Source organism: Amphiprion ocellaris, chromosome 9, assembly GCF_022539595.1.
Source record: "Amphiprion ocellaris isolate individual 3 ecotype Okinawa chromosome 9, ASM2253959v1, whole genome shotgun sequence".
Taxonomy (NCBI): domain Eukaryota; kingdom Metazoa; phylum Chordata; class Actinopteri; family Pomacentridae; genus Amphiprion; species Amphiprion ocellaris.
Window position 1 is genome coordinate 26,983,984 of NC_072774.1, and position 15,427 is coordinate 26,999,410.

Below are 15,427 nucleotides of genomic sequence, written 5' to 3' on the forward strand. Positions count from 1 at the left end.
GTGAACCTGAGCGGAGCCGGACAGAACACATGTTTGACGCATGTGAAGCACATGAGACCAGTAAAACACGCCTGATCCTGCATCTCACCAAAAGAGAGGGGCGACTGACCACAGTGGCTGTTTATAGCCAGTGATAATGGCCTCCGTATAAAAGCAACAGTAGGGCTAATTATGCCAGTGAGCTCGTGACACTGGGCGGTTATTTCATTAAACAAGATGCCAGGTGAAGACAAGACTTTTTATCTGAGCTTAAGTCTCTGTGCCCCAAAATGCATTGGTGGATTTGAAACACATGTCTTTAAAAACACCAAAAATCACCAAATTACACCATTTATTAGGGCCAGAAAATGTAAAAACACAAAGAATAATCACATTTTGACTTTCCAGTGGCCCTTCAACTACTTTTCTGTGGCATACAGTTGGGAAACGCAGCTATATCTAAGCTTTAACCTTTCTCTAACCAGATTCTCAAAAAAATAATTAATAAAATTCTGCACTCCTTGGTGCAACTAAAAAGTTATTAATGACTCAGCTGCATCCAACAGTCATGTGACAAATATTCTGGGACTTTTGAGGTTAATTAGGATGAACTACGGGCTGTGTTTACACAGAACAGAAAGGAAACAAGTATGGAAACTAAATAAAAATCTGTTTAGGTAAATATCTATGACCCCCCTTCCTGCCCTTTTCCCTAGTTTTAGTAACACATGTGGGCACTTGTACAAATATTGTCCATGCAAACTCCAGGTTTTTTCAATTTTTGTGCAGTAAGTAATCAAAGAAATTAAACTCTCATTTTTCTTGTGATTTATGGCATTATAGCCAAGTCATGCTGCACAAAAACATGCCTGAGTTCCCTCGATTTACAGTCAGGCAGGAGTTTATGTTGCAGTGAAAAATGAGCCCACAGTGAGTAAAAATGAGACAGGAGCAAAACATTCAGTATGAATCTACAATATCTGTAGTTTTTCCTCCTGCAACTACAGTATGGTCGTGTTTAAGCAACTGCAACCATGTGTGCAATGTCAGCCAAAGATTATGGCCATAGTTATATGTTGTAGTCTTTGCTTTTGACTGTCAACATTTTGCATCCCAGATAAATGAATCAGCCATGTAAGTTTCTTGTTTATAAAATTTTCTCAGAACAGTGAATCATTACCAAAGTGATTGCTGCAATCATCGGTCCGGCAGTCCTACGCCATAGTCTAGTTGTTCTGAATGTGTGGACAGCAGTGTCTTAAACTCTGGGTCGGAGCCTAAAATGCTTTCTGCAATCCCAGATGACACGAAGCCTGATGTGTCAGCATGAGAGCCAGGATGATTATTACTTTAATTACTTTGATTGAAATGCGAGTTAAGCATCTATGACTCCTTGGCATCCACTGTTCCTTCAATCAGCGGGCCTTTACGTCCTCAGAGGAACCCTCATCCAGGTCGAAGGACATAAACAGACATGCGATGTGGGACTGGCTGTTGGGAAGGGCTAATGCAGCACAGATTTGAGGGTGTGGAGGGAATGCGGTTGGATGTGAGTGATATGGGCAGGTTTGTTGTACTTGGAGGGCTTGCTTGGCAGAAGATATTCCCATCCTTGATCGTGACTGAAATGAGTTGGCTCCGGTGGTCCGCACCAGGAAGTAACACTTACCTTGCATTACTTTAAGCAAAATAATATGTGGCATATAATCAGGCATGCTATATCTTACTTTCCGAAAAGTAATTGAATGACCAGGGGATTTGGTGCACGCACGCACGCACGCACGCACGCACGCACGCACGCACGCACGCACGCACGCACGCACGCACGCACGCACGCACGCACACAGGATATGGTGGATATCACCCATCTCCATAAGAGGTGACTCACTGTCATTTCAATGTGGAACTTACTAAAATATTAAAATTATCAACAGGTGGTAAAACACATAGGAGAATTTGTGTGTGTCCATGTGTGTGTGTGTGTGTGTGTGTGTGTGTGTGTGTGTGTGTGTGTGTGTGTGTGTGTGTGTGTCTGTGTCTGTGTCTGTGTCTGTGTGTGTGACTGACATCTTGAGCCAAATATGGGATGTGGTTTAGGAAACAGACGGAAACACACATGGCGAGGCCTTGAAAGTTATAGCATAAATTCTACAATGCACAGATATATGATATCACATTAACAACTGCAGTAGTTGTGATTAACAACAGCTTCTTCAGTCTCAGAGGGACTGAATTCACTGAGTTCAAACCAAACAGACCTTCCTGCATGCTCTGTCAAATGAGTCACTACTTTCCTTTTCTACAACTTTCTCCATTTTAAATTTACTCCTAAGTCCACCCTTTAGCTTCCCTTCAGACAGACCTGCAGTGGATGGTGCTTGGCCATCCATCAATGAGCAAAAAAAAACCCCCAAATTGCTGAACAAATAGTTGCCAGTGGCTGTGGCCCAGCATGTTTAGTTAGTTGATTCATGTGTTTGTTATAAGGTGTTAAATCAAAGTTATTAGGCTATAATCATCTTTTACAAGACGAGACTAGTGACTCAATTCCCGGCTGCTGTCGTGTTGTGTATGTTTGGTTCTGGGAGATAAAACATTTTCTCCATCTGTGCTCTGTGCCAAGAAGAATTTATGGTCTCCATGGTCTTTTTCCTTCAGCGTAGCTTCAAAACAGCTTTACAGCGATGCTTGTGGAATTATTTACATCACAAACAGCCACTATTTGACATCAGCGACGGCAAATCAAATGACCTTGCTCTGGAGAGAAAAGGTGAAATATTCTAAATCTGCTGGATGAGTAAATCTAGAGGTGAAATATCTGCAACCTTTAAACACTAAAGCATGTGGAACATTTATATGTGATAAAAGTAGCTTCAGTACGTTAATACCCACGCTGTTTACAGTACTCCACCGTTACTGAATGAGCTACCACATCTTAACAGTGTTTAATCGAAGACACAACCAGAGAGCGAAAGAGGCTGGAAGACAGAGCAGAAAGAGAAGGAGGAATGCATGTTATGATCCTGCTCCAGCCCCTGTCCTTCTTTCCCCTTTTTCCCCATTTTCCTCCTTTCTCCCTCATGTCTCTCTCTCTCCCTGTCTCTCGCCCTCCTGCTCTCCCTGTCTCACCTGCCTGCATTCTGCCATCAGCTGATTACTGCAATGAGTGTCACCTGCAGTAATTAGTTCATTCACCTGTTCTCTACCTCACCTCCATGCTTCCATTCACTCCCCACTGGACCATAGATTCACAGTCCCTTCTTAGATTCTGTTGCCCTCCGAGATTCAGTTTCCACATGGACTTTGCTTCCCCACCTTTGGATTCTGTTTTACCCCTCCTGGATTTTCCCCACATGGACTCAGTTCTCCTACCAGATTCTCACCAGCCCTGCTTCAGTCTCCAGCCTGTTTTTCCTGCCTCGCCTCCGTCTGCCCCTGGATTCCCTCAGCCTGTCTTCCCCCTCTGTTGTCAGTTTCCCCCATCTTGTGAGTACGCCTCTATAGTTTAGTATTGTTTATTCACTTTAGTTTTGTAGACGTCCATTTTTGCGTTCTTAGTGTTGGTTTGTAGAGTTTAGAGTAGTTTGGTTTAGTTCGGTTCCCCCAATTTGGTTCTCCCATTTATGTATTGGTTTAGTTATCTGGTTTAATAAAACATTTTCCTTTATTTACTTGTCTGCCAATTTCTGTGTCTGCGCTTGGTTTCTCCAGCCCCCACCGTAACAATGCAAGAGGAGACGAAGAGGGTGGAAGAAAGATGAAACGGCATGTGTCTGCAAATAAATCAAATGCGCACAACATCCTCATGTGCCAAAGTGAGTGATAACAACATAATGTTTCGGGAGAATCAACTTTTAGCAACTGCAGATCAGATCCCACAAAAGGAGACCACACTGGCTTGGGATCTGAGAGGAGGCTGCCCATAAAGATTGTCTCTGCAGTGTAAGTAGTTGTCTTCCAGCTATTCAATCAGTGACGTTTTAGTGCTGGGTGTTTGGTGCTGGAGGTTTATGAGTGTGTGGAGAGGTTTTGCATGAGAATGGAAAAACATAGCTGTGCTGAATGTGGCCTAAAGCAGAGCAGTGTGGGTTAGACCAACTTTACCTTTCTGAATCAAACTGCTCCCTCCAAACTGTATCTTTATATGCATCGATTTACCATTTGTCTTCTCATTTACAGCTGGATTGTGAGCCCATAAATTTAAACCTGAGCAGCTCTCAGCGATGCTTGTTTGTACATGAGAACACACACAGAGAACCAACACACTTTTGGAAGGATCCCCACTGTAGTAAATAAATGTCTGGATCCGTAGCGCAGCAACACATCAGTTGTGTTTTCATCAGCAACTGAGTAAACAAATAGACGAAGGTAAGAGGACTGTGTTGGCAAAGCAACACGAGGTATTTTCTTAGCATGAGCCCTACTGTTGTGATGACGCGATCGTCGAAACACAATAATGTCTGCGCATACACAAGCAAAAATAGCTTTAAGAATCAATGGTAGCACGTTTGATTTCTAGTTTTTACAGTGAGAAGGATTTGCTGACTTTTAAAGAAGTCAGATGAATAATTTACACCAATGACATGAAAACATATTTATGTTTATTTATTTATATGTTGGGCTGCACAGTGTCTTGGTGGCTAGTACTGTCGCTTTGCAGCTAGAGGATCCCTGGTTCTCCTCCCGGCCTGGGCCTGGGATCTTTCTGCATGGAGTTCGAAGGACAGACAGACCGAGGAAAAACATGTTTTCCAAAGCACAGTTTTGACTTTTCAGTATTAAATACATTATAGAAATGAATCCAGCTGTCAACTCTTATTGGACTAATGTTTTGTTAATGGTTTGCTCTTACTAGGAATTGATTGAAATAGTTTTTTTCCCCCTGAAGTCATGGGATTTCTTATCATAACAGAGCAACAAATAATTTTAAAATTATGTGTATTCAAGGGCTGCACAGTGTCTTAGTGGTTAGCACCATTGCCTTGCAGCTAGAAGATCCCTGGTTCGCCTCCCGGCCTGGGCTCTTTGTACATGGAGTTTGCAAGTTCTCCCTGTGCATGTGTGGGTTTTCTCTAGGTACTCCAGCTTCCACCCACAGTCCTGAGGTTAACTGGTAACTCTAAATTGTCCATAGGTGTGAATGTGAGTGTGATTGTTTGTCTCTATGTGTAGCCCTGTGATAGACTGTTACCTGTCCAAGTGTCCCCTGCCTTCACCCTAAGCCAGCTGGAATAGACTTTAGAACTGTATTATGGCAGGTGCGCAGACATGTTGGGTGAGCACCTGCCGGTTAGACTAATCTTTGGCACAACTCAAGCAGCCAAAGCAGGACTCTTGAGATGACCCACAGTTTGAATCTTTGCCAAAATAAACTGTCTCCTGGAATGTGAAACATAACATCTGGACAGAGAGAACAAATGGATATAAACGGTTCCACGATAAATGTGATATTCTCAGGGACATTTTCACTATTTCTTTTTAAAAACTACAACAAATATGTGATACTTTATTTAACCAGATCAGTTTAATTTTCACCCATTTTTACAACACAATCTCCCCTCACTATTGTTAGAATTAAACTGTCTGGAATTTTTATTACTAGAATTTTAGCTTAGTTTCTGTTGAATATTTTCAATGTTTTTGTTCATAGTATTTCTAAACCTTACCGTGTCTTTTATATTTAGACACTTTTAATCAATTTATTCTAAATCTAAATGTCGTGAATGCTGTTTCCACATATCGCATATCATGATTTAAATGTACATAAATCAGCTGGGACAATTAATATGAATAATAAGGATTACCTTGATTACAATGACTCCTGTCCAAGGGCAATTGAACAGTCAGTTTTTGAAGTTAATGTGTTAGAAACAGGAAAAATGGGCAGCATGGGATCTGAGTGACTTTGATAAGGGGTCAGAGCATCTCACGTCTCCAGGTTGTTGGGATGTTTCTGGTATGCAGTGGTCAGTTTCTACCAAATATGTTCCAAGGATAATGAAATGAGCCAAGGGTCCCTAAGGTTTACTGATATACTGTATGTGGTGAGCTGTCTGGTCTAATCCCACAGAAAAGCTACTGTAACATAAATTACTTCAAACCTTAGTTTCAGAACACAGAGTACATCACTTTAGAGCATCCACACTGGCTCATGTACACTGTTGAAAGCTTTTACAATGGGACAGGAGTGTCTGAACTAGAACTTTGAATGAATCATGTTTTCTTTTACATCATATGAATGGACAGACTGCTTATCTGGAGAAGAGACGGCATGAGGATGAACTATAGGTGTGATGCTCTGGGAAATGTTCTGCTGGGAAACCTTTGGTTCTGGCATTCATGTGGACTTTAAATTGTACCACCTGCCTAAACACTGTTGCAGGCCACGTATGCCCCCTAATAGAAACGGGGAGCCTTTTGCTGCAGGATAATGAAAAATTGTTCAGGAATGATTTGATTTGGCTTCCAAATTCCGCAGATCTCGATCTGCACGTTTGTGGGGTGTTCTGGAAAAACAAGTCAGATTCGTGGAGACTCCACACTGCAACTTCAGAATCAGAATGTCTTTATTGTCCTTGCATGAGAACAATGAAAATGAAAGTGCAGTCCTTAAAGTGCAGGACTAAAAGGATCTGCTGCTCATGTCAACTTTGTGCCTGAAACCACAAGACACCTTCAGAGGTCTCGTATTATATGATGGGGACCTGCAAAATAGGCCATTGGATAGTTGGTTTTAATGTTGCTGATCAAAGCATGCAACTGACGCATTTTTTAGTCAGTATACTACACAGTATGTATGCTCTTGTGTGTGTGTGTGTATATAAGTTTAATTGGTTTAAAATTGAAAATGCCCTCAGGGTACAAAAGGGATCTCCACTCTCAGGACTTGTAAACACCTCAGCACGGGGCTGTGTGTCTCTGTGTGTGTGTGTGTCTGTTTACACACCTACATGGACACACTCCCTGCCCTGCACATGCCCTCGGAGAAACATGCACCACACACTCGTGCACACACACACACATTTTATGAGCTTGCTAGAAAAACAAATAAACAAACTCCACAACTCCACTGAGCAACAGCACACACTCAAACTCCAGCACAGACACGCACCGTCTCACCATTCATTTATCTGTCTGTGGATCTCTGCTTCTCCAACACACAGCAGACAAGCAAAACAAAGACATTTTCGCAGGTTTAAATGAATAATAAGTAGGAATGGTGCGTTAAGGTACATAAAAACAGACTTTTTCCACCTCCCCCTGCCTTGTGGATGAAGATGCTGTGGCGCTCTGTTAAACTCCCTCCCTTCATCTCTTCTCACCCTCCTCTCCTCTCTCATCCCGCTCTCTGCTCCTCTTTCTCTCAGAGTCACGGCTCATTGGAAGACAAACATCCTGACCCTCTGCACACCCTCCAACGCTCCCCCCAGGCCCATCTATAAACTATCACTCCCTCTATTCCTCCCTCTTATCCCTTTCTCCCTCCCAACCAGCTTAGCTTGTAACCGTATCCTACCTGCAGCGTATCCTTTACATGCATTCATCAACGTCAGCCATTTAGACGAGCTCTTAGAGAGCAAGGAAAAACACAAAACAACATTAAATTAGTTTGAGGGAGAGAGAAAGAGAGGGAGAGAGCTGTGTGATGTGAAAAGGAGGCGTCCCACAGAGAAGGCATGCACGGAATCAGTAGCATGGCCCCCTTGCTGAGCGTGAGAGTCACTGATTCAGGACATCTCAGTGTGAGCTGCCACTGGGGGTTTCTCTGACTGCTTCTCGATGCAAAAGTGGAACCCTGGACGATTTCTAATCATATTGCAGATCGCTCAGAGACTATACAAACCATAGAACATCATACATGGGGCAAGGAAGCAGCAGAAGAGATACTGTACGGTGATATTCTGATATGGATTATCCCTTATTTGCACTAAGCTATGATTTAACTCAAGACAAATGGTGCAACAGTGGAGAAAGACAAAAATAGATATTAGATGGAGAAAGGTGTAATTATTTTTTCCCCAAACTGGTGCTTTAACATTGATCTAAGAACTAGTAGCCTGTTGTTTGTAAAAGCTGTTTCTTTTGTTTTTGCCCAGTGAAAAATGACTGTATCACTCTTAAATACGCTAATAAATATTTAAACATCTGTAAAAGTCTTGTAACTTTCAGTTCAGTGTGATTATGAATGTAAAGGGATATTGTCAGTCATAAGAAATGTGCCACAGTGCGTAAAATAAATGTTGAAAATACATTTTTATAAGTCAGTAATTTCATAAACCTCTGACTTTGAGCTTGCTAAGAGAACTTACAGCAGACTGCACCAGTAAGTCGCAAAAAGTTTTTTGACCAAGTGTCACATTAGCATTCAGCCACAGTATTATTGAAGTCTATGGATGCATGTGAGTCCTCAAACTTCAAAGAAGCAAGAGACAAAAGAAGAACTAATGTTTTTTTTCTTCTTTTAGTTTGGTCTTGAGAATGCTGAGGTTGATTTAGGTTACTGTTGGTAGACATAAGTCCCAGGGGCTGTGAAGCCACAGCGATCCAACCACCATGTCTTTCAGCTTCCTGAATCAGTTCCACATTTAGCAAGCAGACCACATCACCAGGAGTGATCCTCCATGCTGGCTGATTCTCGCCTGGTAGAGAAACGACAATCAAACTGAAAGAGATAAGGCAAAGGAAATGCTCACTTGAACTCCGTGTTTGGGTGCAACCTAACACAGCAGCTAAGTTTGTTTTCCAGCGATGTGGGTTTGCTTTGGTACTGGGGCTGGTTGTTGAAATTGAAGCTGGATGGTGGGAAAATTGAGGAGAGATAAGCAGAGCAGCGAATCAGAAGGATATTAAATCGACTTTAGTGAAGAAGGAAACATGTCTGCAGGGAGCTTTGTCTCAGAGAAAGGGTTAACCCTAACCCTTGATTGGTTATACGTCACAAATAAAACTCCTTTAACTTAACATCTGTAAACAAAACAAAAACGTATCAACAAAGTTTTCTGTTAGTTTGTGTTCTTCAAAGTTTAACTCCAAGATTTTAAATACTTTCATTTACTGTAAATGAATATCTACTCCAAATGTCTCACTAATAATCATCATCAGCCTTAAAAACCCACAAAACACCCCTCTATACTAGACCACACTTAGTACAGTCCGGTTCCCCCTTCTATAAATCTGCTTGGAATCTTCCACTTCCTGTTTGTCAAAGTGGCCTTCTACCTGGACAGGTTTTGTTGGAGTTCATGCAACAAACATTTTGGGTAACTGCATTTTAATATGGATGGATGACACTGAATTAGAGTCTGTTTTAATGAGACTGAGTTAAGATGTGTAGCTCTGTCATTAAATAGGAAATTATTTCTCAGAATTCACAGAGGAAGGTCTGAAATGTTTGCTAGGTTAGCGTCCCACATGTTCTTTGGCTCAGCTAAAGCTAACTCTCTCCAACTTCTGGATCTCTTGAGTTGCTGGTTGTTAAAATATCTTGCTGTAGGTGCTGAAGCTCAGAAAGTCTGAGATGTTTGTTCAAAATAAGCTCATTCTCAAGTCTTATCTGAACTGTCCTCTTTTGTTTGAACTTTCCCTAAACTTAGGAGTTAATAACAGAGCAGCACATTCAGGCTCAGTTTCATTTATGTAGCGATTAAATTTGAGTGTCATTCATTGATGTTAAAGTGCAGTTCTTCAAATGTTTGTTGCACATGCTCCCAACCAAACCAGTCCAGGTGGAGGACGATGTGAAGAGAAAGCTCCAGAGGATGAATATCACACATTTACATTGGAAATTAATGTCCTTTAATTAGACACTGTCATGCAAAAGTTTGATTTCCCTTTAATGATGTTCAAATCTTTGTTGAGTGTTTTGTTGATGTTGGTTTCTAAATGTTTTCTGACACTCGGCCCCAAAGATTAAAACCTTGTACGGCTCACAAGCTGCAACAATTCACACATTATCAACTATCTTTCTGACTAAACTAAGATAAAAAGTGAAAAACTGCCTGATTCCTGCATCATGAATGAAAATCTTTTTGGTTTTTATGACAGTAACGTGAATATATTTGGGTTTGACATTTTATAAACCAAAACAAGAAATGAATTACTGGAGAAAACAATCAACAGATTAATGGACAAAGAAAATGTGTTTTCCAACATATATGGCTGAATTCCTCCAACATTACAAGATACATACAATTTGAATTCAATTTTATTTATATAACGCCAAATACAGGTCAAATTGTCTCAAGACACTTTATTTTTATATTTTTTGTCATATTTAAAATATGACAAAGTAAGAAATTTAAACCTCTTGACTAATCCAATTTATATTAAGAGACTAATCGACAACTAAAACAACTTTCTCCACTAAAACTAATAAACATGAGGTCAAATAGAAGGAACAGTTTTAAATACTGCAGTCCCACGATGACAAGAATAAAGTTTGTAAACAAAAACTAAATCTGCTGGTGGATTCCTAAAGTCCTAATAAATGATAATAAAGTGTGATACTAAAGGTTTGTGGTGCTAAAAATGTCAAAGTAAAGATATGAAGTTGAACATCTGGATGGAGGTTGATAAAAGTTGTGCTCCCTTCATTTCTCTGGAGCAACTCCATGGATTTTATGGATGGTGGTTAAAGACCTGCTCTTCTAGTCGTCTTCCTTCTAGTCGCTGTAAAAAGTCAGTCCATCCTGGCCGACTTCAACACCTCTTCATGACAGCTTGTTCTGCCTCCAACCTGGTGGAAACTCCAGAAACTCGGGAAAACCCGTGGAGACTCGAAGAACTCGTCGGGCGGGGGAAGGTGTGGTGGGCGGTGGGGGGATGTGGGGGAGTAGAGGGGGGAGGCCACCACCCACCTCCCCGCCTACTCTCCGCCCTGGCTCCACCCAGACTCCGCCTTGGCCCTGCCCATGTAGTCACTTCACGAACTACGATGCCAAAGGGACGACGAATTTATTTCTTTTTATCTGATCTGTAGCTCAGTGAGTTAAGGATTTGCCTATGGAGCTGGAGGTTGCTGGTTCAAGACCAGACACTTCTTAAATTTTCTCAAAGTTCTGACAAAGACAAAGAAAGAAAAGGCCGGTGCAGGTCTCGAACCTGCGACCTACCGCTTGGTAGTCTTCTTCTTATCCCCCTGAGCTACTCGCTCAGATACAAATTCTTCTTTTTTTTGCGCATTTATCATCTATTTTTTGTCGTTTTCGAGTTTTTTTTTAACTCGAGTCTCGACTCGACCGATTTTCTCAAGGGGTTGGACTTCAGCCTTTGTGCTGGAGGGTTGAACCCTCAGTTCCAAGACTTTCCAAAGCCTCCACACCTCCCAAGTCCTCAGGACCTGAGCTTTCACACAGTCTGAGGGCTGAAATTTTCTAAGTCCCACAGTAGTTCTCTGTTAGATTGAACTTTCAGACAGCCCAAGGACTGATATCTTCTCAGTTCCTGAGTAGTTCTCTGTTAGTTTGAACCTTTCCACAGTCTGAGGACTGAAATCTTAAAAGTTCTTGAGTAGTTCTCTGTTAGTTTGAACCTTTAGACAGTCTGAGGACTGAAGTTTTAAAAGTTTCTCAGTACTTCTCTGTTAGTTTGAACTTTCTGGTGAACAGAAGCCTTAAAACTTGTGACCATGAGTCTTGACTTCACATTTAGATCATCCATCTGAGTTGTTCTCAGACCTTCACCTGTGGGTTTTTTAGAAATCCTCAACAAACTTTGATTCTCTTCACTGAACAGTAAAGTTTGTGGAGATCAGAAGGTAACATTAGTTTGATCAATGCCTTCAACTACTAGTAGACTTTATCTGGAAAGCAGTTTTCTGAAATGAGTTCTTAGTAAATCTGTCCACAATCAAACCAAGAACATAGAAAGAGGAAATGTTTGAAGAAACAACTTGATGTTTTCGTTTCAGACTAGAAAACGCTATAAGACTTTTATCTGTTTTTGCTCTTTTTGATCGTTTTATTGTCTCTTCTGTTTAATTTGATCTTCTAAAGTCTAACTGGTGTCTTTTCAAATGTTTTGTCTTTAGTTTGATTCTTCTTAAATGTTTAGTTTTGCTCTTTTCTCACCTTTTATTCTTTTCTAATGTCTGATTTGATTTCCAAATGTTTTGTCTTTTTAATGTTTAATTTTTTTCAAATGTTTTATCAGTTTGAGTTTTTTTTCCTTTGCCAATATTTATTGTTTCGATTAAATCTTTGTTTTTCTTTTTTAAATGTTTTACTACCTTTTAATGTTTAATTTTCTTTTTAAATGCTTCATTGTATTTTCTGTTTAATTCCTATTTGAAGTTTTATTGTCTTTAAGATGTAATTTTCTAATTAAACATTTAATTTTTTAATTAAATGTTTTGTCTTTTTAAAGGTTTAATAATCTAATTAAATGTTTTGTCTTTTTTAATAGTTTAATAGATTTAGTTTAATAGAGTTAAACATTAAATACAATTAAATTATATTAAACAGACAAAATATTGAATTAGATAATTCAACAAGATACAATACATCATTATGAAATTAAACAAAATTTTTAAAATACAAATATTAAAAATTACAGATAAAATATTTTCCATAATTAAACATTTAAAAAATACAACTAAACAAGAAGAATATTAAACATTTTAATAAATGCAAAACATTTAATTCGATTATTAAACCTTTAAAAAGGAAAAACATTTAATTAAAAAATTAAATGTTTAATTCAAAAAATTACATCTTAAATTTCTTAAATCTTTTTCATAATAAAACTTTTAAAAAGTTTTATTGTATTAAATTTTTTTCCCTTTGATTTAATTGCTTTTTATTATGTAGTTTATTTCTTTAATCTTCTTTTTCTGTCAAGATTTTAATCCCAACCTTAAAAATGAAATAAACCCTTAAATCACAATGAAAATACTTCTGTTGTCACAATCATGAGTTAGTCAATTATTCAGTTTATCAATTCAACTTTATTTGTTTAGCACCTTTTACACAGATGACAAAACTAAACAAGCAAAGAGAAAAAAACTATGCTAAAACTATGATTAAAACTCAATAACATTTAAAAAAAAAAAAAAAACATTTAACATGGTAATAAAATATGTTGTGTCCAGGGGGTGGAGGGAGTTTATTGAAGTCTTCTTGGGCTCATATGGTAAATCATTTAAAATATAAACTTGATATTCAGTCTAAGGAAACTGCAGAGCAACAGAAGAACCAACAATATTTCCTGTTTTCTCCTTTAATGAGTCGACTCTTCTTGTGCTTTCAGACCAAAGAACTACAGACTCTTCACAACCTGTTCAAACTCTTGGTACAGGACCTCACCACACGGGTCAAGAAGGTTTCCGTCTAATTTCTACTCTGAAGCTCACCTTCCCTGCTCAAACTGCTGACAAATGTTTCTGCTGCTCTAAAGTCTGGTCTCCAGAACTTCCTAAAAACTCTCAAAGTCTCTCCTGCTGCAGGTTGCTTTGTAGAACTGTTCCAGAAAACCTCACTAAACCACATGGAGGGGCCTCAAGATAGTCATCCAAATGAAACCGAACAAAAACCAAACTAGCACAACCCAAACACTAAAGTCTCCTGCAGCCTACCAGAGAACCTCTGAGAACAGAGAATCAGGACAGGAACTCTTACCTTCTGGACAACCAATGCTGGTTCTCAAACAAGAATACAGAATGTGTCTGACCAAAAACCTCTAAAGACTCACTACAGCCAAGATAAAGACACAACTCAGCTGGACCAAATCCACTAATCACTGCACACATTAGCACCATGTGCTAACTGTGGCTAAAGAACCACATTTACCAAGACAACTATCCAGTACAAAGCCCTAAAACACACCAAGAAACACATTAAAGCCTATTTTACTGCTGGAAGCTGCAAGCTAACGCCTAAAGAACAAACTAAACCAACAGAGCCAAACCCGGTTCTGTGGTGAAGAGAAGCAGAGGAAATGTTTGACTGCAGCTAAACAAAGCAGGAAGACACTGAGCTGCTCAGGTGTTCCTAATAACACCAAGCAGCCACCTGGACAGCCAATAGGAACACAGCTTACTGGAAGTCCAGAGGGCTGGGTTAGTGAAGGAAATTTAGTTTAAAGTTGAAGCAGAAAGTTAACAAAGAAAGTTGAAAACCACCTTCTGATCCCTGAAATCTCTGAGTTTTCACACAAAGAACACCTGAACATGTCAAACTGGTTCCATAGTAGAACCATCATTGTAAAAACGTCATAGTATGGTGTGTTGCTCAAAAAACATTAGGACCCGGCTGTCAGGGGACAAACATGTAAGAAACATGAGAACAGAGAGAATCCAACCAGTAGGTCACAGTTTATCATCCCCCAGTCATCTCCTGAAGTCCATATGGTGAGAGACATCAGTATCTGGTTGTTCATTTACCAGAGGATGCATATAATCATGCTGATGTGGTCTGTACTCTACAGTATTTTAGTGACTCAATAAATGCCTAAGTTGTTTTTTTTTTAAATGCTTTTTAGTTTTTAATAAACATTTAAGAGCCTATATGTAATCAATAAATGGCCTTTGCCTATCTTAAGAAAAATTCACTCAGAACTCTGATATGTTAACAGTACTAAATAAATCAATAAATACATGCATACACACAAAAATAAGTTAATACATTAACTGTGTTAAGATAAGATTTAGATTTTTAAAAAAGTTGTTTATGTTTTTGCAGAATCCAGTATTACTCACTGGTTGGTCATTACATTTTATTAGTTTGATTTCACTGTTTAAAATGATGCCACCTCTTTTCAGACAGAACCTGTGATAATAAAACAATACAAAATTTTTAGTTCCGTGTTAATAAAGCACTTAAAGCTTTAAGTATGGCTAAATGCTTTTTTCAAAATTAAATATATCACTCCTTAGGTGGTAGTGGCCCCAAGTTCAGTAAAGTTGGAAAGATATTCACAGATTCAGACTTCCAGCATCAATAACATTAGATATAGGTTGTCAAAACATAAACGGTGCCTCTTTCCCATTGTTGCAAGGCAGACAATGTGCTACAAGCCCAGTTTTATCAAAAGTAGCTGTCTTTCAAGCTACAGGAATAACATTGGTGTCTATGGAGTGAACAGGGTCCATCTGTAATTTACAAAACCACTGCAACAGTAAAGAGAGACAAATATTCAATAACTTCACTCTTATACATTGTAGTGTCATTAAAATCACTGCAGCCTTCAACTGGCTCCTGTTGACAAAGTGTTTTAACAGAAATGTAAATGCTGTAATTTGATTCTTTTAATGAACCATGTAACTTGAATGGATGTGATGCTGGTGTGACCACAGTGCACACGTCTGATGTTGCTCACAGTGGTCCAAGGGACGCTCAGGGAGTTTGTGTGTTTGCTCACACTCAGGAAAAATTAGAGGGAACATTGCTCACCAATAGGATAATTGCGCAAGAATAAAATCAAACAACACCTCCATTCATTCATGCTGGATTCC